This window comes from Neofelis nebulosa, chromosome 3, assembly GCF_028018385.1.
Source record: "Neofelis nebulosa isolate mNeoNeb1 chromosome 3, mNeoNeb1.pri, whole genome shotgun sequence".
Lineage (NCBI taxonomy): Eukaryota > Metazoa > Chordata > Mammalia > Carnivora > Felidae > Neofelis > Neofelis nebulosa.
Genome location: NC_080784.1, coordinates 144,808,843 through 144,833,700, shown reverse-complemented (window position 1 = coordinate 144,833,700; position 24,858 = coordinate 144,808,843). Strand labels below are relative to the sequence as shown.

Genomic DNA, 24,858 nt, shown 5'->3' with positions numbered 1-24,858 from the left:
GGTGCCCCTAAAAAGGTTTTCTAGAATAAAGCAGGTCACTCCTACTTATACTGGGACTCAAAGCTACCTTAAAGGGCCCAGAATGCCTCATCTTGGCTTGGAAATTCTAGGATGAATTGTGTTACATTCAATTACAAAAAAGAAATGCACAGCCACTTCTGTGCCAGTGTGTATTAAGCAGAGGCAAACATTTTCAGTGTTGGCAGTCAGTTTTGGTGGTTTAATAATTTGAGCTAGATAAAGAGAAAAGGGAGTTGTTGAGACAAGAAATATGGCTTTTCTCAAAAGCAGAAGACATCTGGGCTGATAAAAGGGCAACTGAAAGGGGAGCTAAAGATAACCAGGAGAAACTGATCGTAAATTTGCCTCACGGTTCAGACAGAGGGTCACGCAGCTGAATTATAGGCAGGGGTTACTGTGGTGAATTTAGAACCTGTGTCCTAGCTTTGATACCTTCAGGCAGCCTCTTCACCGTGGGCCTCATCTCCAAACATTAGGTGGTGGGATATGCATAGATGAAAAGAATTGCCCAGTATGAACATGTGTTAGAGGTTATGCATCATTGATGGGACTACAAAGTCCCGGAAAAGTAGGTCAGCCTGTGTCCCGTGTCACAGGCTACTGACTCAGCTGTGCCATGTCAAACAGCTAATAAAAAAAATAAAAAAAAAAACTCACCTGACAACTTAAAATTGTTTAATCTTTCATTTCCTTAAGATCCCAGGGAAGCCAGGCCTTCCTGGAGAGGGCATTCCAGATTATGAGTTCACACAGGGTATGAAATGCACTTGAATACGCGTGCGTGCGCACACACACACACACACACACACATTTGAACAACATCATAGCTGATGAGCTAATACAGGTTTATCCCTATGGTCCAGGTATTCAAGCTGGTTGTTTGGGGATGTGGGCCTGGAACAGATACATGGTGTGTGTGTGTGCTGGGAGAGAAGTAGGAGAGAGACTCATGTATCATACTCCATCGATCTCTCTGAGTAGGACCTAACTTTGCTTTCTTTATTTAAAGAATAATTATAAAAGTAGAACGGAACTCCCTTAGGTCTAATGCTGTGAAATGAGCTAATATCATGAAGGACTACTCAATAAACTTAAAACAGTATACCATATAATTATATGATTTACATCAAGCATGATTATCATTTCTGCCACTAGCTGCCAAGGTTAGGAATCCTATATTGAGGTCTTCCATGGGCCAGACCCTGTCCTAGGCCAGTATTTTTCAATCTTGGCTCTTACTAACATTTTGGCCTGAATAATTCTTTGTTGTGGGGGGTGGGGTGGGGCCGTCCTGGTCACTGTGGGATGCTTGGCTGCAACCCTGACCTCTACCCACTAGATGCTAGAAGCACACGCCCTCCACCCCCAGTTGTGACAACTCAAATGTCTCTAGACATTGTGAAATGTCCTCTGGGAGCAAAATTGTCTCTGGTTGTGAATGACTGTTCTAGATACATGATATGTTGGAGATATGAGGTGTATACAAAGAGCATGAGCTGGGAGTCACGTTGCTGGCTTAAGTCCTTCATTTACTTTTTTTACTGGCCTTTGCTGTGTGCCAGGAACTATACCAGGTAATGGGGATACAAGGATGAATAAGACATTTTGTCTTAGAGAAAAGAGCCTCATAAGAGAGAAAAACTCATGTATAAATAAATTACCAATCAGTGTATTAAATGCAGTGAGCTAGACATGCACAGGAGGTGGGGGTAGAAAGCACCTCACTTAGTTTGGAAGTTGGAGCCGGGGCATCAAAAAAGGCTGTCCTGAGCTGCCAGGTCTGAGCTGAGTCTAAAAAAATAAGTAAATGGATGATGTGAGAACAGTGAACAGAGGCACACAAAGGCAATAATGAAACATAAAACAAGACCCAGGGAGGAAAACAAGCCTAGTGTGTGTTGCATGTTGGGCAGGGAATGCTAAAAGTCTGAGGGGTAGACAGGATGACCTGTTGACCATTCTAAGAGCTTGTGCTTTATTGCAGGAGTTGTGGAGCCACAGAGAGGTTTTAAGTGACATGTTTTTGTTTAAACCAATTGCTTTGGTCAGTATGTAGAGAATGATTTAAGGGGCACAGAAATCAGGGGGAACAACTTAGGAGGCCAAGAGATAATGAGGCCCAAACTAGGGCAGTGGAAGTAGAAGAGAGACTCGAGAAATAGTTCAGAGATAAAATGGCATGACTTGGTGACTCTTTGAGGGTGCGAGATGAGAAAGAGGGAACGATAGAGGGTGGCTGCCTGTCACACTTGTTGTCAGGTACCACTCTTGGCATCTAGCATATAAGAAATACTCGGTGAGGTAGCCATTGCATTATGTTATCATACCAACTTTTTCTTGTCCCTGTTTTGCAAATGAGAAAATTGAAGCTTCCAGGAAAGCTCAAATTCACACAGCTAGTGAACAGAGGAGCCATGATTCGAACTCTATTTGAGTGTCTGACTTCCACCCTATCCTATCCTACTACATGGCTTTGACCAAGTGTGGATGAAACTGATGAATATGAATTTACTCAGAAAGAAATGGACTTGGTCACTAGTGGCTTTTATGTTTGGCAGGTGCTCAGTATTTACTGAATGGAGGAATGATTGATTTTCATGGAAATGATACCAATATATTTACTTATAATTTTCATGCATTCCAAATTGTTGAGGGGATAAAGAAGTATCTTGCCAAGTATCACATGCAAATATCACCCACCTGAGTGGCAGCTTTAGTTTCTTCTCAGGTTCCTGGCACCTACCAGTGAAGTCATGAGACCCCATAGTCCATTGTTCTGCCCATTTGTTTAAATGCTCACTGACACAGAGCCAGGGACATAGGTATAACAAGTACTTGTTCTATGATTTGATAATTTGCATTATTTTTTTTAGCATTACCATTAAGTTCTAGAGGTCCAGCAAGAGGACCTCCACTCCCCTTGTCATTTCTATCTGCAAATATTAAATGTGACCGAGAATGACTGTTGGGTGGGAAAAAGGGGAAGATGGCCGCTGGGCTACGAGTTGAATTTTATGGATGTGGTTAAAATAAACACAAAGAAATTTCAGTGCTACTTCTCTCTAGGATTTCTCCCTTCACCTTTCCTTCTCCAAATCTAGTCTTCAAAGCTCCTAGGAGAAACAAGACACAAAAGTGTAGGATTAGTTGCCTAATTTACTTATATGTTAAGCAAGTGTCCAAAAAGGCCAGTTAAGCCTGTCTGACAGCAGTGACAGTTCTCATCAGCAGAAAATTTAAGACTGATTATAGCCTGTGACCTGTGACATCTGTAACGCCTGTTAAGAATTGCTAGGAAATGTCACTGGTATTTGTCTCTAGGGATCATCTTCCTTCACTGCCAGAGAAAGAAATTTCTGAACTGGGATAGAAGAAGATTACCTATCGCTGCTTACATTTGCTAGCTGTGCACGTGAGGATTTGGACCAGAGCTGAATATGGAGACACATTCATGATTTTGTACTTCTAGAAATTATAATATAGAGATTCAGGCCAGGGCCCTCTGCAGTGGCTTGTTCTTAACCCTGCAGAATCAGGGATTCTCTGGTCCTGGGGTCAGGGCCTCAGGAGAGCACATTCCTCATTCTTTATTCCTACTGCTCCTGCTTGGGTTCCAACGACAAGACAACCCAGGGAGATATTCCTTATGCATTTGTGGTACCAGAGTCCCAAGGCAGGGCTTGACATTCCACCCCAAGCACGGCCTTATACTGTGGTTCTCTTTAGAAACTATTGCTAGGCAGTAGCTTCTTATTTAGAGCTCACACTCAGTCCAAGTTAAAAAAAAAAAAAAATCTTGGTTGGATTTAAATTGTAGGTAACAGATGTTCCTCCACTATGTGCTGAGGCGCTGGATATCCCTCCAGGTAAAACACCCTTGATCTTTATTCCCCTTGGCCCCACCATACTTGACTCATGCTTCATATCTCAACTTAGGTGTGATTTCCTCCAGGCTTTCTCTACTCTCTCGATTCAATAGCACCTGCCAAGAGCCCTTCTCACTCTGTGTTGTAATACAATTGTCAACAATTGTCTAAGAGTTTCTTTGGGGCAGAGATGGTACCATACTCATTGTGGTATCTCCAATAATGAACACACAGTGGGCTATTAGACAAGGTTTGGACTGAACTGGAGCATATGGGGTTGTGCAGAAGCTTTGTGGCTGGCAGATGTGGGCTCACAGCCATGCTGTCACTTACCAGCTGTATAACTGGAAATGTAGCTTACTCCTACTGAACCCCAATTTCCCCATATGAAAAAATGGAAATAATAATACTTACCTGAAAGAGTTGTATAAAGTCTATCACAGTATGCCTGACATATAGCTCGTGCCTAATAAATATATTTATTCCTTTGGTTTTTGCACTAAGTTGAGGATTAGAAAGTCCTTCCAAATGTTTGTGCTGGGCCATCGATATGGTGAGAGATCTCACTCTAAGTATCAGCATATGTATTTTTAAATAATTTTGCTCATGATCTAATTGTGAAAACAGTCATGTAAAGTGGAAGAAACGTAATATCTGAAGTCAGAGGGCTTAGTTGGATTCATTTTGTTATCTTTTCCCCGATAAGTGACATACACATTCATATGTACCTATTCACTCTGCTCAAAGCTGTTTGCCTTAACTTGAATGATGTGCCTTAACCCAAATGTGCCTTCTCCTTACTAGCTCCAAAATTAGCAGTGAAATATTAATTACCATCCCACTTACAAATAGTTTTCCTATGGTGCAAGGTGTGCTCTGCTCTGTACCAAATAGAAAATGTACTGCCATTCAAGGTCCCCTTGGGACTGGGATTCTTTTTCTGTGGTGCAACAGTGACATCCATTGGCCTGTTGTGCCAATTATGGAGCAAACCTGCTTCTCGGCTCTGTGACTATTGGGTTTCCTGGTAAAGAAAAAGAGAGCAAATTCTCTGGGGCCAGCAAGTTAAGATAGGTCAGCACCTGGTTCCCTGCAAAGTGGGCTGGTTTCAGGACCTTCCCCAGGACACGTGTTCTCAGATCAGTGCCACCAGGTATTCCCTTGTGGTCATGTGGGGCAGTCCTGGAATTGGTCCTCTCTTTGTGGAGTTCAGTAAATTCATAGGACTATGGGGAAAATACTGGTTTGGGGTTCAGATATGCTCTTGAATGCATAGGCCAGGGCAAATCACTTCCACCTCTGAGCCTTTTCTACACTAGTAACACGAAACTGATAACAGTACCTGTCTTGCATTTACCAAGGGCTTTTCTGTATATTTTATAATAAGTTCCCACAACCCCATGGCTATTGCTGTGGAAAGTAAGAAAGCACAAATCACATCCTTTTACCATCCACCAGATTGTAAGGATGGGAAGCTGAGCACGAAATCACAGGTTTCCAAACCATAAGCCTTAGTGACTTATGTTCACTGCCCTAGTTGGAATTAACCAGGTCACTCAGAAACTCCTTCATTTCTGGAGGAATGGGGAAAGTTCCTAAAGATAGGAAATCAAAGGAAAGTTTATGTGGCTAGATATGAGATTGAGCAATGAGTGAGTGTCTGCATGTAGAAAAAGATATACAGTGCTGGTTTTCATCTCCATGGAGAACATAACAGGAAATAGCAAGACCAAAAATATTTCCACCTACTATGTGATACTCTGTTAAACATTAAGCGTGAAAGATAAATAAGACAGACCATTGCATACCCTCAAGTACCTCATTTTTCAAGTGAAGGATACAAACCAGGAACAGTGAATTATAATAATGTGGTAAGTATTATGTCCTGCAGTGTGCTGTGGGAACACCCCCAGCGCGCGCGCGTGAGTGTGTGTGTGTGTGTGTGTGTGTGTGTGATTGACAGGACCCAAGTAGTGGCTAATGAAGTCACCTTTGGATGGAAAAACAGCGGATAGTCTCAGTTCCACTTGAAGCCAAAATATCAAACACTTCTCAGTATCAAAATCGAGCAGACTGCAAACTGACAGTCAAATACCTAACACTTCCATAAGAAACAAGACCCACGGGGGCACCTGGGCGGCTCACTCGGTTAAGCATCTGACTTCAGCTCAGGTCATGATCTCACGGTTCGTGAGTTCAAGCCCCACATCAGGCTCGCTGCTGTCAGCACAGAACCTGGAGCCTGCTTCAGATCCTCTGTCCCCCTCTCTCTGCCTCTCCCCTGCTCACACTCTCTCAAAAATAAGTAAAACATTAAAAAACAAAAACCCAGCGGCTTCAATTACACTCTGTATCATTTCCTAGTGAAGCCTTTCTCTTTTTTGGGGAAATAATTAGGGAATTTGTAACTAAATCGTGGTGTGTGTAGCCAGATCCATTACTGACTCACTGGTACAGTTTCTTCAAATCGTTGTTATGGTTAAACAAACCAAAAAAACACCAAAGACTCATCTAAAAATCTCATTCAGATTCCATTCTTCCCTCCCTGGTTGGCCAGGAAAGCTTGGTTCCAATGTCCCCTCTAGTTAGATTGTCTTACGCTAACTCTCATTGTAAATACTCAATATCCTTGAGGCCACCTCTCAGCTCCCTAGCAACAGCTGCCCCACGTGAACCTACTACTTCGCATTTACAGGTGGGGCTTTCTGCAGACAGAGGCCAAGACACCTGCCAAATGGGTTGGCCCCATGACTATGAGTTCTTTTAATTCTTCCCTCCACACTCTCCAACCATTAGGACTTCTTGGAAAAATCAGAGCCCACACTGTAAAACATCACTTCTCATATTGGTCGTTTTCATTTAGAACCACGTGTGTGTGTTTGTGTCACTGAGAACATTTTAGCCGACAGTTGTTGGCTGTGTTTAGAAACCTTTCCACATGGCGGTGCCTGGGTGGCTCAGTTGGTTGAGCCTCCAACTTTAGCTCAGGTCATGATCTCAGGGTTCCTGAGTTCGAGCCCCATGTCTGTGCTGGGCTCTGTGCTGACAGCTCAAAGCCTAGAGCCTGCCTAGGATTCTGTGTCTCCTCTCTCTGCCCTTCCCCCACTCATGCTCTGTCTCTCTCTCTCTCTCTCTCTCTCTCTCTCAAAAATAAACATTTAAAAAAAGTTTTTTTTTAAACAGGTTTTACTGGGGCACCTGGGTGGCTCAGTCCGTTAAGCATACAACTTCAGCTCAGGTCATGATCTCACGGTTTGTGGGTTTGAGCCCCATGTCCAGCTCTGTGCTGACAGCTCAGAGTCTGGAGCCTGCTTCTGATTCTGTGTCTCCCTCTCTCTCTGCCCCTCCCCGACTCTTGCTCTGTCTCTCTCTCAGAAATAAATAAACATTAAAAAAGAAGAAGAAGAAACCTTTCACATGAACCAAAGTATAAGTCTGAGGAATCTCCGTGAAATTTCTATGGGCTTTGAGAAGCCTCTTTCACAAAATAAGAAAAGATGAGTTCATTTTAACCAAGGGAACCCATCCAAAATACATATATTCCCCAATATGTTAATACTAAAGAAACCAAGAATGAAGCTGCTTGATAATGTCCCCAGAGCCCTTCAGTGCTCAGTATGCTAAGTGTTGTTGTCCCTCAGTTGCTGTCCCTCAGCCATCTCCCTCACACAGCGGGTGGGGGGGGGGGGAGGTGGGGCTCAGAGACTGTCACTTATCTCTGTGCACCCCACTGCCTTCCAGAGCCTTCCTGCTTTGGGTAGCTTCAGCACCATGGCATCTTCACATTCAGCCTTCAGCATTTTGGAATTGGGCATAAAAGAAACCCATACTAGTCCTTTGTAGGACTGTTCAGTTAAATTTGTGGAGAGGTCTGCATCCTCTAGATAGGTCTCACTGTCCCCAAATCTTTCACCCAGCTGCTTAGGGCCCCATATGCCTCTAGTGGGGACTAGTCTTTTTGGTTTCACTCTTGCTCTGTCTGCTTATAAATGTATACCCCCAGGAGAGAGTCATTAACACTTTAATGATAACCAGTTTGTCACATATAGGCTTAAATTATTTTTTAATTTGGCTTAAAATATATTTTTATTAAGAGATAAGTTACAAACTGAAATATATAAATCCTAAGTGTTATGTTTCCAAGAATCTTGGCAGATGTATCACACTGGTGTAATCCATTCCTCTATCAAGATATAGACTATTTTCACCACCTCGAAAAGTTTCCTTGTGCCTCTTCGGGTCCATCCCCTACATCTAAGCATCCACTGTTCTCATTTATTTCAGCATAGATTAGTTTTGCCTGTTCTAAAACTTCTTATAAATGAAATAACACAGTATGTACTCTTCTGTGTTGGTATTTGTTACTCAACATAATGTTTTTGAACTTCATTCATGTTGTTGCTTTTATTAGTAGCTCATTTTTTATCCAATCTCCTGTTGATGGACATTTGTGCTATGCTCAGTTTGGGGCTAGTACAAATAAAGCTGCTGTGGATATTAGTGTATAAGTCTTTTTTTTTTTTTTAAGTTTATTTATATATAGAGAGAGAGAAAGCGGGGGAGGGGAAGAGAGAGAGGGAGAATTCCAAGCAGGCTCTGAACTGTCAGCGTGGAGCCCGATTCGGGGCTCAAACTCATGAACTGTGAGCTCATGACCCGAGCCAAAATCAAGAGTTGGACACTTAACCAACTGAGCCACCCAGGTGCTGCTATGCATACAAGTCTTTTTGTAGACATATGTTTTCACTTCTGTTGGGTAAATACCTAGGAGTGAAACTCTGGATCATACAGTGGATGTATTTTTGACTTTATAAGAAACTTTCATACCATTTTCCAAAGCGGTTCTATTGCTTTACAACCCAGTAACAGTTGCTCCAGAACCTTCTCAACATTTGGTTGTAGCAGTTGTGTTCCTTTTCTAATGCATTGTAACAAATCACCACAAAACATAGCATCTTAAAGCAGCATTCGTTCACAGTTCTCTAGATCAGAAATCCCATATGACTCTGTGGACTCTCCTGCTTCTGGTCATAAGGCTGAAATGAAGATGCCACCTGGGCGGGGCTCTTATCTGGATTCTCTTGGGAGAATCCATGTCCAAGCTCATTCGGATTGTTGGTTGAATTCAGTTCTCACTCTGGGCAGCTCTCTGCTTATAGAGACTGGCTGCGTTTCTTCTCATGCGGCCCCCTCCATCTTCAAGACTGTAAGACCTGTTGAATCCCCCTCATGCTTTGAATGTGTCTGACTTCTTATTCTGCTATTGTCCGGGGAAAACTCTACTTTTAAAAGGCTCACCTGGGGGCGCCTGGGTGACTCAGTTGGTTTAGCATCTGCCTTTGGCTCAGGTCATGGCCTCACAGTTTGTGAGTTGGAGCCCCACATCCAGTTCGCCGCTGTCAGTGCAGAGCTCACTTCAGGTGCTCTAATCCCCCTCTCTCTGGCCCTCCCCGACTTGCATGAGCTCTCTCTCTCGCTCGCTCTCTCTCTCTCTCTCAAAAATAAATAAACATTAAAAAAAAAAGGCTCACCTGTTTGGGTCAGACTTAGGAAATAATCTCTGTATCTTAAGGGCAGTTGACTTGGGACTTAAGTTGCATCTGCAAACTCCCTTCACAGCAGTACCCAAATTAATGTTTTTTCAAAAAAAAAATTTTTTTTTTAACGTTTACTTATTTTTGAGACAGAGAGAGACAGAGCATGAACGGGGGAGGGGCAGAGAGAGAGGGAGACACAGAATCGGAAACAGGCTCCAGGCTCTGAGCCATCTGCCCAGAGCCTGACGCGGGGCTCGAACTCACGGACCGCGAGATCGTGACCTGAGCCAAAGTCGGACGCTTAACCAACTGAGCCACCCAGGTGCCCCCCCAAATTAATGTTTGATTGAATAACCAGGGACAGAAATCTTGGGGCCATCTTTAGAATTCTGCCTACCATAGCACGCCATGGTGAAGCCTTAAAACAAACATCATTTTCCATTATCCAGCTGCTTTTAAAGCTAGAGATTTCAAATATATTTTTCTCCTAAAGAATCATACCTACTGTGGTTTTAATAATTATCCCTTATCATTTGTATTCTGTGCATTTATAAAACTTACTACATTTGAAAGCATCTAAGTGCTTCTCCAATGTTGAGTTTGACAGCCCCATTCAAAATGATCAAGTTAAGTAACTAGCAATATTAACGCTAGACAATCGAGACACAGATTAAAGTGCTTTAACCCAGTGATTTGTGTCATGTCTTGGTGTTTACAGAATTGAAAACTAATATTTTAATTTGGTAACTAGAATAATAGGATCTAAGGATGAAAAGTCCCAAGATCTTTACAGTCTAGCTAAAGATCAGAGAAATTGATTCGTACAGTTGGTTACTTAGAGATGAGCCCAGAGCCATGGCTCTATATTCCCCGGGCTAGAATACACTTGAATTATCCACCACACTTGAATGCCTCCTTGTTTCTAGAGAGGTGTCTGATCCTGCAAAGGGACTTTGAGATTTGTTGATTTAGGTCACCATATAAATCTCTGGCAACCTAGAAAACATTGAAAATTATGCATAGATTATAGTGTTTTCCTTAGTTCCAAACCACGAATTTTAAACTTGCTAAATCCATTCCAAGAAAAGTTATCTTTTGTCAGCTTGAAACTAGCTAAGGGAGGAAATGAGCCAGTGGAGTTGACCTTCTCCTGTTTAGATGCTATGGTCTTCGGAGTCCTTAATTCTGTGCTTGAAATCTCACCGGACGTGGGCGCTTTGCCTTTCCTCCAACAGGGAATAAAGGAATTGTATGCCCGACTTTTCAAGAAACTCTTAGACAGCCCCCTGGTTTTGAAGATGGATTCTAAAGAAGGTGGTTGCAATGTCACAAGACTTGGCAAGTTAAGATTAGCTTTACACCAGAGGTAATCACTAGCAGCAAACCAGCCCAATCTCTCCTGAAGTTGTGTTTTATTTGGCCTGCAGAATGGTAGTGTTGCTTATTTGAATTAATTGCCAACATATAAAAGCCAAAAAATTTCACATACAAGCCCAGATGTCCACTTTTCTTTTCCTGAGAATAGTGCATCTACTTTCTGCAAGTAGACAGGACATGGGTGCTGCATGTGCCCCCATTTCCCTGGTTCACTTCATCCATTTTCCTTCTTGGTTTCTACAGAAATCTGAGTCATAACACCGACTTCACTCTAAGCTACAGTTTTGAGACACCTTGTCTAACTGTTCAAACAATTTCTTATCTGGGTTATACATACCAACTATGTTGGGCTCTTATTTCCTAGCAGTTGAAGAGAATGAGCCAGATATTTAAAACAGGTGAGCTACTCCCTGACATTAATTCTGGCCACTTAAAAGAGCATTTTCTTGGGGCTTAGTCACTGAGCTTCTGACTCTTGGTTTTGGCTCAGGTCATGATCTATGGGTCATGGGATGGAGCCCTGTGTCAGGCTCTGTGTGGAGTATGGAGCCTGCTTGAGAATCTCTCTCTCCTCTCTGCCCCTCTCCCCTGTTCATGCTCTCTTCCATACATACATACATACATACATACATACATACATAAAACAGAATTTTCTCTGTAGGCCCATAGTTACTATCTGGAGTGTTCAGCATTCGTATAATTTCAAAAAATACCTTTTTTAATGGGATATTCTGAAAATTTAGTTTAAGTAAATAAAACGTTTGGTACTTGTGAAGCTAAAGGGTTTATTTAGGAAAAGCACCTTCTCATCTAAAGAACTTCTGTTGGGGCACCTGGGTGGCTCAGTTGGTTAAGCGTCCGACTTCAGCTCAGGTCATGATCTCATGGTCCGTGAGTTCAAGCCCCACGTCAGGCTCTGTGCTGACAGCTCAGAGCCTGGAGCCTGCTTCAGATTCTGTGTCTCCCTCTTTCTCTGCCCCTCCCCTGCTCGTGCTCTGTCTCTCTGTCTCAAAAATAAATAAAAACATTTTTAAAAAATTAAAAAAAATAAAAATAAAGAACTTCTCTTATGGGCTGCATTTTGTACCCTCCCACATTCATATTGTTAGAGTCCCAAACTCCAGCAGCTCAAAATGTGACCCCATTTAGAGACAGAGTCCTTTAAGAGGTGATTAAGTGAAAATGAGGCCCTTAGGGTGGGCCCTAATCCAGTCTGACTCATGTCTTTATAAAAGGAAGAAATTTGAACACACAAAGAGGCGCTAGAGGTGCACACAGAGGAAAGACTGTACGAGGACACAGTGAAAAGGCAGCCACCTGCCTGCCAAGGAGAGAGGCCTCAGGAGAGACCAAACTTGTTGCCATCTTGATCTTGAACACTCAGCCTCCAGAACTTGGAGAAGACTAATTTCTGTTGTTTCAGCCACCTCGTTTTTGGTATTTTGTTATGGTGGCCCTAGCTAACTTATCCAGCTTCCTAAGTTGTGTTTCTTTGGAAGAAACTCTGTATCACCTTATGAAATATGTGCAGTTGTTAATGGATAATTCTTCAGTTTCTGCAGCTAGAATCCCTAGCTGACTGACAGCTGTGATTATGGATTTCGATTGCCCATGAGCATCATTTGGAGAGTTTTTAAAAATAACAGTGCCTGGGATCATTGCCTAAAATTCTGACTCCTTTGGTTGGAGTTGGTCTTGGGCTTCTGGTTTTAAAGGCATCCTAGGGACGCCTGGGTGGCTCAGGCGGTTGAACTTCTGACTTCAGGTCATGATCTTGTGGTTTGTGAGTTTGAGCCCCGCGTTGGGCTCTGTGCTGACAGCTCAGAGCCTGGAGCCTGCTTCGGATTCTGTGTCTCCCTCTCTCTCTCTCTGCCTCTCCCCTGCTCATGCTCTGTCTCTCTTAAAAATGGATAAACATTAAAAAATAATAATAAAAATAAATAATAAAGGCATCCAAGGTGGTTCAGAGGTGCAGCCTGAAGTAAGAACCATTGATGTAGAGAGAAGGGTGTCCCTCCCTAAAAGGGACTAAGGCTTCTACATTTGTCACCTGGGTTTTCCTCAGCTGACAATGATATCCAGAAATTGATGGGATAGGTTTGTTGCCTGTGTAACAGGACTTCTGAAGGCCTTGAGTAAAAATGAACCACTTCAGGTCTGCAGAAAAGCCACAGCTCTGCCTATGAGGCACTTACTCATGCAGTGTGGTGACCTGGCTGGGATCCTGAGTGGGTTTTTTTTTGTTGTTTTGTTTTGTTTTTAAATCTCCTGTGTCCCTGCCCCTGATAGCTTGTGTTTAATTTCTTGTCCCACCCTCCATACCAGTTGAGGGTGGGGCACTAGGAGGGTTTTGGCCTTCCCTCAGTACCCTGGGCCTAGAGCTTAGAGACTGACAGAAGAAAGAGCCATTGGGAGGAGAGTACTATTAAGGCCTACATCCATACAGTTTACCTTCCCTAGCAGCCGAGAGAGCCAGGACCTTGCTGGAGTGTTGGACTCTCCTGTGGACTGGGCTGCTTTCTGCCACATCTCTTACAATTAAAATGGCATTTTCTTTCTTTTTTTTTTTTTTAATTTAAAGTTTATTTATCTCGAGAAAGACAAAGCAAGTGGGGGAGGGACAGAGAGAGAGAGAGAGAGAGAATCCCAAGAAGACTCTGCATCGTCATCAAGGAGCCCAATGAGGGGCTCGAACTCACCATCTGTGAGATCATGACCTGAACTGACACCAAGAGTCAGATGCTTAATGGACTGAGCTACCCAGACACCCCTAAAATGGTGTTTTCTGATGTTGATGGCTATTTAAGCTTGCTGACTTTATTAGCTTAATTCCTGGCAATTTTCATTAGTCTCCCATGAGCCTGGTGGAATGAAAACACTGCCCCGTTCTAGTATTTTCCACGAACTGCCTGCCCTATTCATGTATGGAGAGTGTGGCGTTTTTGAGAGACAGATACAAGTTAACTGAGCCAGGACAGTGCTTGCCCCTTCCTTCAGAACCTCTCCCTGGTGTTTGCTATGTCTAATCTTTCTCTCTGACATCTGGCATGACATCCTGATCCCATGTCATAACTTCATTCCCTGTTAAGTGCTGTCCTGGTAAATTCGACTGTATCAGCTCAGACCTGCCTGACCTGACATACCACAGAAAACTTTAAGTGCATTCGGAAATTCCCACCGAACGCTTTATCACACAACCAAACAGAAGTGGGTCATTTTCAGGACCCTAAGGATTATGGGTAAAAGCAAGAATTTTATAAGGGATTTCCTTTTGGGCTAAAATAGTATCGCCAAAATCCTAAAAAAGAAAAAAAAAAAAAAAAAAGAGAGCAGATTGCTGCATTGTGGGTCTGGAGGTTAGGAAAAGTCCGGTAATTCCCAGTGTCTCTTAAAGCTGGAAAAGGTGGGGCACCTGGGTGGCTCAGTCGGTTAAACGTCTGAATTCGGCTCAGGTCATGATCTCATGGTCCATGAGTTCGAGCCCCGCGTTGGGCTCTGTGCTGACAGCTCAGAGCCTGGAGCCTGCTTCGGATTCTGTGACTCCCTCTCTCTCTGACCCTCCCCCGTTCATGCTCTGTCTCTCTCTGTCTCAAAAATAAACATTTTAAAAAATTAGAAAAAAAAAAAAGCTGGAGAAGGTTCTGGCCTCACTCAGTACAGATGGATATTTGTAATTATAATTTTGAACTGGTCATGCGATCACCTATTATTTCAAGTGATGTTGTATTACAGCTTGCCTGAGTTAAAGTATGATGATCTTTCAACTCTCATATCTTTTAATTCCTTGAATGGACATACTAAGGAAGCAGGGACCCAAAGAGATATCTTTGTAGCAATATTATTTACATGACTCAAAAGATAGGGGCGCCTGGGTGGCTCAGTTGGTTAAGCATCTGACCTCGATTCAGGTCATGATCTTGCAGTTTGTGAGTTTGAGCCCCGCATCGGGCTCTGTGCTGACCGCTTGGAGCCTGGAGCCTGGAGCCTGTTTCAGATTCTGTGTCTCCCTCTCTCTCTACCCCTCCCCCACACATTCTCTTTGTCTCTCACTCTCTCTCTCAAAAAGGAATAAACATTTGAGGAAAAAAAAAACGATAGAAGCGACCCATGTAAGTGTCCAGTGACAGATGAATGGATAAGCAAAACGTGTTACATACATGTAACAGAATATTGTTCAGCCTCAAAAAGGAAGGAAATCTCCCACATGCTACTACAGGGATGAGCCTGGACATGTAAGTGAAGCAAGCCAGTCACAAGAACAGATATTGTATGCTTCCATTTATACGATGTACCTAGAGTCGCTAAATTCATAGACACGGAAAGTGCAATGGTGCTTGCTAGGGGATGCGGGGGACGGGGAAATGGGGGTTGGTGTTTAATCAGTGCAGTTTCCAAGCAGGCTCCGCACTGTCATCAAGGAGCCCAATGCACGCGGGGCTCGTGAGATCATGACCTGAGCTGAAACCAGGAGTCAGACGCGTAACCGACTCTTGGGAAAATGAGAGCCTTCTGGAGAAGGATGGTGGGATGGAGGCACAACAGCACGAATGTACCTCGGGCCCCTAAACGGCTCACGTAAACATGGTTAAGGTGGCAAGCTGTATACTGTGCATTTTACCACAACTTTCAAAAAGGAAATGCCGAGCACGTAGATGTTATTATAATTATTATGCAAACCAAAGTGAGCATGTGATGTGTCTTTACGAATTTCTTCTTTGGTCAGGTTGATATAGAGAAGAGCCTAAGTTCCAGAGAAGTGCTTTTATGATGACTGAGAAATAAATCTTTTTTTACATTTTATTTTAAGTTTATTTACTTATTTGTTTTGAGAGAGACAGAGAGAGAGCAGGGGAAGGGCAGAGAGAGAGAGAGAGAGAGAGAGAGAGAGAGAGAATCCCAAGCAGGCTCCACACTGTCACCGCAGAGCCCAACGTGGGGCTTGAATTCAGGAACTGTGAGAGCATGACCCGAGCTGAAACCAAGAGTCAAATGCTTAACCGACTGAGCCACCCTGGTGCCCGTGCCAGAGAAATAAATCTGAAACCTGCAACAAGCCATTCAAAAAATGGTCCCTTGTTAGACATTAGTTTGAGCAAACTCACCTTCCAAATCTATGTGCCCACCTGCCTGCAGGGGATATCCACTCCTGTCTCAGAGGCCATTGCCCTAAACTGAGGCCACTTTCCCATCACATCTGCTCCACGTCTGCTCCCCCCCGTTTCAGTGTGTTGCAATGTCACCCGTGCAGTTGCCCCAGCCTGAAATCTGGGTGTCTTCCTCGACCCCTCCATTTTTCTCACCAACTCCTGCATCTAATCCAAACGAACAAGGCCCCTGTCCGCTCAAAGACTTGTGCACAAATATTCACAGCAGCGCTATTCCTAATAGAGAAAATGTGCAGACAGTCCAAACGTCTGTCACCTGGGAAATGGGTCAGCAAAATATGGCATATTTATAGTGGAAAACTATTTAACAGTAAAAGGAATGAACTATTGAAACCAGCCATGACATGCATGAGCCTCAAAAACATGCCAAGTGAAAGAAGCCAGACACAGAAGATAACATAGTTTATGTTTGCACTTATTTGAAATCGTTAGGAAAGGCAAATCTATAAAACAAACAGATCAATAGTTGCTAGAGGTTGGGAGTGGGGGCAGGGGTTAGGCACAAGCGAACTTCCTGAGGTGTAGAAATGTCCTAAAACTGGATTATGGTGATGGCTGCACAACTGTATGCATTTATTAAACATCACTGATAAAGGGGCGCCTGGGTGGCGCAGTCGGTTAAGCGTCCGACTTCAGCCAGGTCACGATCTCGCGGTCTGTGAGTTCGAGCCCCGCGTCGGGCTCTGGGCTGATGGCTCGGAGCCTGGAGCCTGTTTCCAATTCTGTGTCTCCCTCTCTCTGCCCCTCCCCCGTTCATGCTCTGTCTCTCTCTGTCCCAAAAATAAATAAAAAACGTTGAAAAAAAAATTAAAAAAAAAAAAAAAACATCACTGATATGTACACTTTTATTAAAGTTAGCATTTTATTTGGGAAACACACATAGCTATTGAATCGTAGATTTATCATTTTTCTCTCCATGTGCCCCTCCCTTTACTCTTCTCCAACATTACCCTATGCCAGCCATTTAATTGTTTGTTCAACAAATCTTTGAGCACCTACTACGTGCCACACACCAGGTGCCTGAGTTAGAGTGAAGTAAACCAAGCAAAAAGCCCTGCCCTCCTGGAGCTTACATTCTAGGGTGGAGAGAATACATCGCCTCCAGGCGGTACTCCCGCAGCTATGTCCTGACTGGGCTCTGGCCTTGTCCCTTTCCCACCAGTGGCACTGCAGGCAAGGTGATCCTTTTAAAACACAGATGTCACCCCGTCCCTCTGCTTCAAGTGTTCCAATGCTTTCCCATTGCGTTTTGGTTAAGCTTCAAACTCCTAACCAGGACCTGAGCTACACGTCCAGGGCCGGCTCAAGCCTCGGTCTCTGTCCACCCCCTTAGCCACTTCCTCCTTTGGGCTCCTCTCCAGCCGCACTGATTTCGCCCATTCCTGGGTCTTCCTGAGCTCTCCTCCCTCCATTCTCTTTGCCCAGCTAACTCCCATTCACTCTCTCGACCTCAGCTGAGAGTCCTTTCCCATTTCATCAGTTCTGGTTTAGGATGCCTTCCTACAGTCCTCCAGCCTGCCAGACAGATTCCATCACACGGCACCCACAGCCTAGTAGCTGCTCAATAAAACATGTGTGCTAGATGGATAAACATCCAGAAAGAAAAATCTGTAGAGAGACAGGTTTAACTGGTATTGACTTTGTTATTTATGTGATTCTATGCCTCCACGCTTAAGGGAAAGAGTTATTTCTCAGAGTTCTGATATAGGAAATGGGAGCTCGATGTAGTAAGGATACATTGAGAAAGTCAAGATTATTTATCCCTCTTTGAAAAAAAATGAACATTAACAAGACTCTCTGTTCTAACTGCATGCATGGGACAAATATTAATGAAGTGATGTTCATACAAAGCTCGGAGTTCATTTGCCTAAAGTAAACTAAGGTAATATATTTTCAGAGAGAAATAAAACAGAAAAAAAATCTGTCCCTACTGTTGGCATTTAAGGTGATCGCGTTAGCAGTCATTTGTCCTAAATATTTTGATCAGATTCTTCTTACTGTAAATTAATTCTGTTACTTCAAGTCAGGGACTTAAAAAAAAAGAAAGAGAGAGAGAGAGAGAAAATACCCTGTTTACCTCCCTTCCCAGCTTGTATTGATAGGAACAGTAAGCTCAAACTGTGGGATGTTTCTTGCTTTAAAATTTATTTACTCCCTTAAGAAAAGCTACTTTTATTTCATTATTTTTTTTTTAGCATACATGGGTTTTAATCTGGTGAGAAAATATCCTTGCCATTAAGAGGATTCTGCCTCATTACCTCTTATAAAAAAAGCCCTCCTCCTTCCCAAATTTGCAAAACTAAAGGAAACATAAATTAAAACAACAGTTGTTGCTTGTTGCTTTGATCAACACTTATCTCCAAAAGAAAAAACTCTAAACTAGGATAGATTTTAAAAACAGTTCCTTCCCTAAAATAAATCAGTCAATATAAACTAGTGTCCCAACTGGATAAGAAAGTAAAAATGGGATGGGGTGGGGATAGGAAGAGAATTTGAAAGGAAATTGGGTTGGGATTCTTATGTTCTTTATTTTGCCTGTTGGCATGACTGTCCTGTTAGCTCCCGGGATCTCTCTCAGACTTGTGATCTGGAATCCAGTAGCAAGAACCCAATTAGTCTGTTGTGTAGACTTCAAAAATGTCTTTGGCCAAAAGAGGTTAGAGAGGGAGGGAGCCAAAGCATAAGAGACTCTTAAAAAACTGAGAATAAACTGAGGGTTGATGGGGGCTGGGAGGGCGGGGAGGGTGGGTGATGGGCATTGAAGAGGGCATCTGTTGGCATGAACACTGGGTGTTGTATGGAAACCAATTTGACAATAAATTTGATATTAAAAAAAACACTTGTGAAAAAAAAGTTTATCTAAAATTTAAAAAAACATGTCTTCTGCCATAACCCATTATACATACGTAATTTTTAAAACATCCAATTGGCTGGTGGTTCAGAAAGAGACATTTCTCCACAGCCTTCCTCTCTGTGTCTGCAAACTCTTACATCTTTCTCCTTTTTTTCCTCTTTGTCCACATAAAGACAAAGGATATTGATGTGTAACTGTGAGGCAGCTTGGTAAGAGAAAGAAAAGGGCAGGGATGGGGAAGAAATAGCAGCCAAAGGAGTAGTAATGTATTTTCCTCTTCAGAATGTATTTGGCTACTTTCTTCTTTTTCTTATTTATCCTTTAATTTTTTTTAAGTTTATAAAAATTTCTAGTCGTGGTAAAAACACATGACATTCGCCATCTTTCCCATTAAAAAAATTTTTTTTAATGTTTATTTTTGAGAGAGAGAGAGAAAGAGAGACAGAGCACGAGCAGGGGAGGGGCAGAGAGAGAGGGAGACACAGAATCGGAAGCAGGCTCCAGGCTCCAAGCTGTCAGCACAGAGCCCGATGCAGGGCTCGAACCCACGAACCGTGAGATCGTGACCCGAGCTGAAGTTGGGCTCTCAACCGACTGAGCCACCAGGTGCCCCACCATCTTTCCCATTTTAAAGTGTGCCACTCAGCAATGTTAAGTACACTCACATTGTTATGCAGCAGATCTCCAGAACTTTCCATCTCCTTAAATTGAAACTGTGATGCTTGTTGAACAGTATCTCATTTCCCCCTTTACTGTTGCTTTTATTTATTTTTTATGTTTTATTTTAGAGAGAAAGAGAGAGTGTGTGTGAGAGGGGGAGAGGAAAAGAAAATCTTAAGCAGGTTCCACGCTCAGGGCAGAGCGTGATGCGGGGCTGGATCCCACCTGGGATCATAACCTGAGCCGAAATCAAGAGTCAGACACTTAACTGACTGAGCCACCCAGGCACCCCCACTGTTGTTTTTAAATTAGAACTAAAAAGATAGATTCTTCTGATTCTGTATAATGTTCTCATGACCTCACATGTCAGGAAGTAAAAAAATTAAATGTTTATGAAAAATAAAAGATACCTGTTTTCCATGAACTGTGATCACTTCTCCACATTTCTCTAGGTAACTTATCTTTTCCCTTCTCCTACACATTCTGAGATAGGCGAAGGAGGAAACGAATCCTATCCTTGAACCTTTAGCAGACTGGTCTCTGGCTGTCTGTCTAACAGAGTGATCAAGGGTGAGTTGTCTTCTAATCAGACAGAATTATACTCCTTCCCAGGAGCACACATCAAACTTCCAGAAGACGTTTTCTCCCTCCCGCCCAAACCTCCGCATTTCCCCCCACTCTCCAGCAGCCATGACTTGCTGGTCTCTGGTGTCACATTTCACACCAGCTGCCAGGGTCCCCACTTGGGTTGGCTCCAGTTTTCTGAAGGCTGGCAGTTAGTTAATAAGAAAACCAGGGATGTAAATCACAGGCTCAGACAGTTTCCTGTGGGGGAGCTTTTAGGTTCTGATCAGATCTTTTCATTCCAGCACATGGAGAGGAGACCATTGCTCCCTTCAGAGACGAATACAAACGTAGACCAGAGATGAACAAGGTGGGACGCAGATGGGGAGCATGTTGGGAAGCTCAGAGTCAGGGCACACAGGTTTTCATTCTTTTGCCTAAAGCACATTCATTTACTGAAGAGTGGGGATCTCATGCTGGATTTAAGGAAAAATAGCCAAATTCTTAATCTGGCAGTTCCAGTACAGACAGAGGAAGAGTTCTCACTTGATAGGAATATGGAATTAAACACTGGTATTTCTAAAACTAGGTTTTAAACCACTGTTTGTTTTGTGAGCTATGTAGCTCCAAAACTCTGATGGAGGGGTGCCCGGCTGGCTCCATCAGAAGAGCGGGTCACTCGGGCACCTGGGTGGCTCAGTCAGTTAAGCGTCCGACTTCGGCTCAGGTTATGATTCTCACAGTTTGTGAATTGGAGCCCTGCATCGGGCTCTGTGCTGACAGCTCAGAGCCTGGAGCCTGCTTCGGATTCTGTGTCTCCCTCTCTCTCTGTCCCTCCCCTGCTCACACTCTCTCTCTCTGTCTCTCAAAAATAAATTAACATTAAAAAAAAATTAAACAAAAAAAGAAGAGCAGGTGACTCCTGACCTCAGAGTTATGAGTTCAAGCCCCACATTGGGTGTAGAGATTACTTAAAAATAAATAAACTTTAAAAAAACAAACAACTCCTAATCCAAGACAAAGGAAATGGAAAAAAAAAAACTGCAATGGAATATTTTTTGGGGATCTATTCTCTATCATGCATGGCACTAGACACTGTAAGTTCCCAGATGAGTAGAAAAGATGTGGTCCCTGCTCTCCAGAATCTCACCATCCAGTCATCAACCCCCTGGACTGTATTACAGTAAAGAAAGCTGAGGGCTGATGCAAGCTGAGGAACAAAGCCAGGGGACCCCAGTGTTCTATCAGGGATATGATAAGGTAAATGAAGCCCTCAGCAGAGTGCGTGAGGATAGCATTCAATAAATCAAAGTCATTAATAACAACAGTGATAATCCCATCATCCAGATAGACAGATAGACCAGATAGACATTGGTCCCCAGCTCTAATTGGGAATACAGGGCATACACATAATAAAACAAACAATGCTTCAAAGCAGTATATAATCACCAAAAATTTAGTTTATAAATTTGGGGTGGGAAATGGTTAAAGCAGTTGGGGAAAGATCTTGAAAGAATATGACTTATAAACAAAGGCGGACAAGAAAAACCTGGTCTCAAAAAGGAGATGATGGCCATGTGTATAATGGTCTAGGAACATTAATTTACCCAATACCGACACATGCTGCATACCATGGGCATCAGACAATCCGTGCTCCCGAAACACTATTAGTCTAGGAGGGGAGATTTCTGTTTTAATGGCACCAATAGCTGTATTCAAGGTAAAATGTGATAAAGGCAATAGTTGATGATTAAATTATATATTTTTGAACATTCAGAGGAGAGAGAAATTGCTGTTGGTTAAGGATCAGAGAAGTTTCATTGTGAAAGAAAAATATTTCTGGTTCTGGCAGGTTGGCTAGAATTCCTTAGAAGAGAAATTGGAGTTGAGGAAGGAATCTCACCCCAACCCAGAGAGGGGGTGGGTGGGGGGGGGGGTGGGTAGGTAAATAAAATTCCAGAGAGGGAAACCAAAGCATGCTTGCAAAAATGGTAATTACTGGATTCATTAAAGGTAGTTAGCAAAACTCTCCCTTATAGCTGAGTTAATAAGGATGGAATCAGGCAAAGTTAAGTGACCTTCATTTGGGAAAAGGCACCATTTTTAAAGGAAAAAAAAAGTAACTTTCCATTTACCGAGGGGAAAAAAAGATCGTTCTAGAGAGAAATGGCCCTTTGTTTATCCTCCATTAGACTCATAAGGCAAATGGGTTTTTTTCTAAGTAGTTTTCTTCTTCTTGGTGCTCTGAATGCCAATAAAAACTTTGCCTGTAGAGAATGGATATGTTCACTTTCCTTCACCCCCTAGGAGAAAACAAAACCTGTCCTATTATTAAAGCAGTTTAACCTGCAGTGTTATCTTGGTCATCCAGGATGGTTATAAGGACAAGGCATGGGCTTTAGAGTCAGATTCTTCATTCTGTCCCTGAGATGCTGTTGCACTTTGGCAAGTTACTTAAAATCTGAGCTTCATTTCTAGTCTTTAAAATGGGACTGGTGATAACCTCGAGGTATTATTGTAAAAGTTAGAACTAAGGTATATAAAGCCTGAGGCATGGTGCGGGACTAGTACTAGGCACAAAATGAAGGGTGCTCTTACTATAACTGATAGGCTGTGGCTCAGCTCTTTCTGGTCTATCAGCAAAAAATGGCAGCCAACAGTCTACCGAGATCTGCCCAAGACGCTGTTATCTTCTCGCCTTTGGTCAGTATAAGCACACTCCAGACACCTCCCAAAGGTGCTGATTACAAGAACTTTAAACGTAAGTTTTCTCTCCCATCTTATTTTCTGGTTCCTAGGCAAGAGCACTAAAGTATGTGAAATAACACTGACATCCGGCTTGGAGTAGAACAGTTTCCTGAACACCTACTGGGAGAAAGTTGGGCTTAAAAACAAATCAGCTGGAGAGTAAAGAAAAATTTTTTTCATTGCCTGAATCTACATGTGAAAGTACAACATAAAACTGTGGGACTTGAGGGGAATGAAAGAGATCTTAGAAAATGAACTATTAGCGCGATGCTCAGTGGCTAGAATCCTTTTTAAAAGCACATTGCTTGTGGGTTTTTAAAGAATAAGGGGAGATGAATTGGCTTCTTTAAGTCAATAAAGTGAGACTGCCAAAAAAGTAAACAGGAGCTACATTTAATTTCTCTGTTTTTCTTTTGGGAGCCAGAGAAGTTAATACTTCAAGACCAGTGAAGCTGCCAACTAGCTAGTGGAAAATTTTATTTTCAAAAATAAGCTTACAAATGAAGATAAGGTGACTTTTTTTTAAACCTAAAGCACCAAAGAGGATTTAAGCCCTTTTGAAAAACATGTAGACATCAAATACCATATTGTCTAAACCTTAGTAGCAGTAAATCATCAAAGTGAGTCATCTACATTTCAAAAATTCCAATTGGTTTTCCCTAGCAACTTACCCCAGCAACTTGTTTTTGTCTCTTGAGGTTACACTTCTATAGCACCTTGGGTTGTTCTTAAAGCAGTATATGGCAATGTTGATGAAATTTAAGTGTTTAAAATATTTATATGTGGTCAAGATTTCATATAACACAGTCTTAGGAAGAAAGACTGGCCAGTGGAACAGGTGTCTTGATGCTTTGAATAAAATTAAGAGATCCTTTTTGAAAGGCTAAGATTCTGATACAAGGCAAAGACAAAAAGTGCCAAATCATTGAACAATTCTTTTAAAAAGTGATTTGTGGTGAGGGTGGGGGTGGGTAATGACTCAGTCGGTTAAAGTGTCCGACTCTTCGGCTCAGGTCATGATCTCATGGTTCACGGGTTCAAGACCCACATCGGGCTCTGCACTGGCAGTGTGGAGCCTGCTTGGGATCCTCTGTCTCTCCCCCTCTCTCTCTCAAAAAATGAATAAATAAGCTTTAAAAAAAAAGTTTGTCGATGATTTGCATTGTTATAAAGAAACCATTGTTGGTGATGATGATGAATTCTCTTGGTCAGGGAAGCAGCTCTTTAACAAAAAATAAATCAGAGGTTAGCACGTAGTGGAATAACATACTTTTAGTCATTAAAACAGATTTCTATAAATCAGCTGTTCAGTTTGTATGCCAACTTAAAACATCACACCAGTCTCCATTTCCACACCTACTCTCTCCTTAGGTATCACCCGTGATCAGATTCAGGTACTTGCTTTAAAGCTCTCCACCTACCGCCCTCCGGGAATGCAGGTGTTTTCCACCCCAGGTCTGCCCTTTGCTCAGTCTTTCTTAGCTCCTGCACAGTCTCAGTGGCACTCACTCCCCACCAATCATCATGTGGGTTCTCAGAGAAGCAGTTTCTGCCCAAATACAAAGTGCAAACCATGACAGGAATTGCACTGAACTCCATCTCTAAATGGGTTATGCTTCTTCCTCCTCAGATTTCCCCCCAAATCCTTATTTATCTTTATCTATATCTTCAGAAACATATGAACATTTTTCTGGAAAGAAAAGTTTTGTGTTTAAAAAAAAATTTTTTTTTAATGTTTATTCATTTTTCGAGAGAGAGAGGCTGTGAGCAGGGAAGGGGCAGAGAGAGGGAGACACAGAATCCGAAGCAGGCTCCAGGCTCTGAGCTGTCAGCACAGAGCCCAATGCAGGGCTTGAACTCACGGACCATGAGATCGTGACCTGAGCCGAAGTCGCACCCTCGACCGACTGAGCCACCCAGGCGCCCCTGGAAAGAGAAAATGTTTAAAGCTTCCATCAGAACATTTCGGATCATGTCCCAGAAAAGATTTTAATCCTCAGTTCTGACGCTTCTTGGACATCAACTGAAATACTTGCTTTCCTTGACAGAAGATCATGTTGGTGCTT

At 42.7% G+C, this 24,858-nt stretch overlaps 1 protein-coding gene across 6 annotated transcripts in view; it reads left to right on the top strand.

Annotated features, from left to right (window-relative positions):
* Positions 1-24,858, top strand: part of SHROOM3 (shroom family member 3) — a 323,421-nt gene that overhangs the window by 205,290 nt on the left and 93,273 nt on the right. The gene's annotated exons all lie outside the window — the stretch shown is intronic.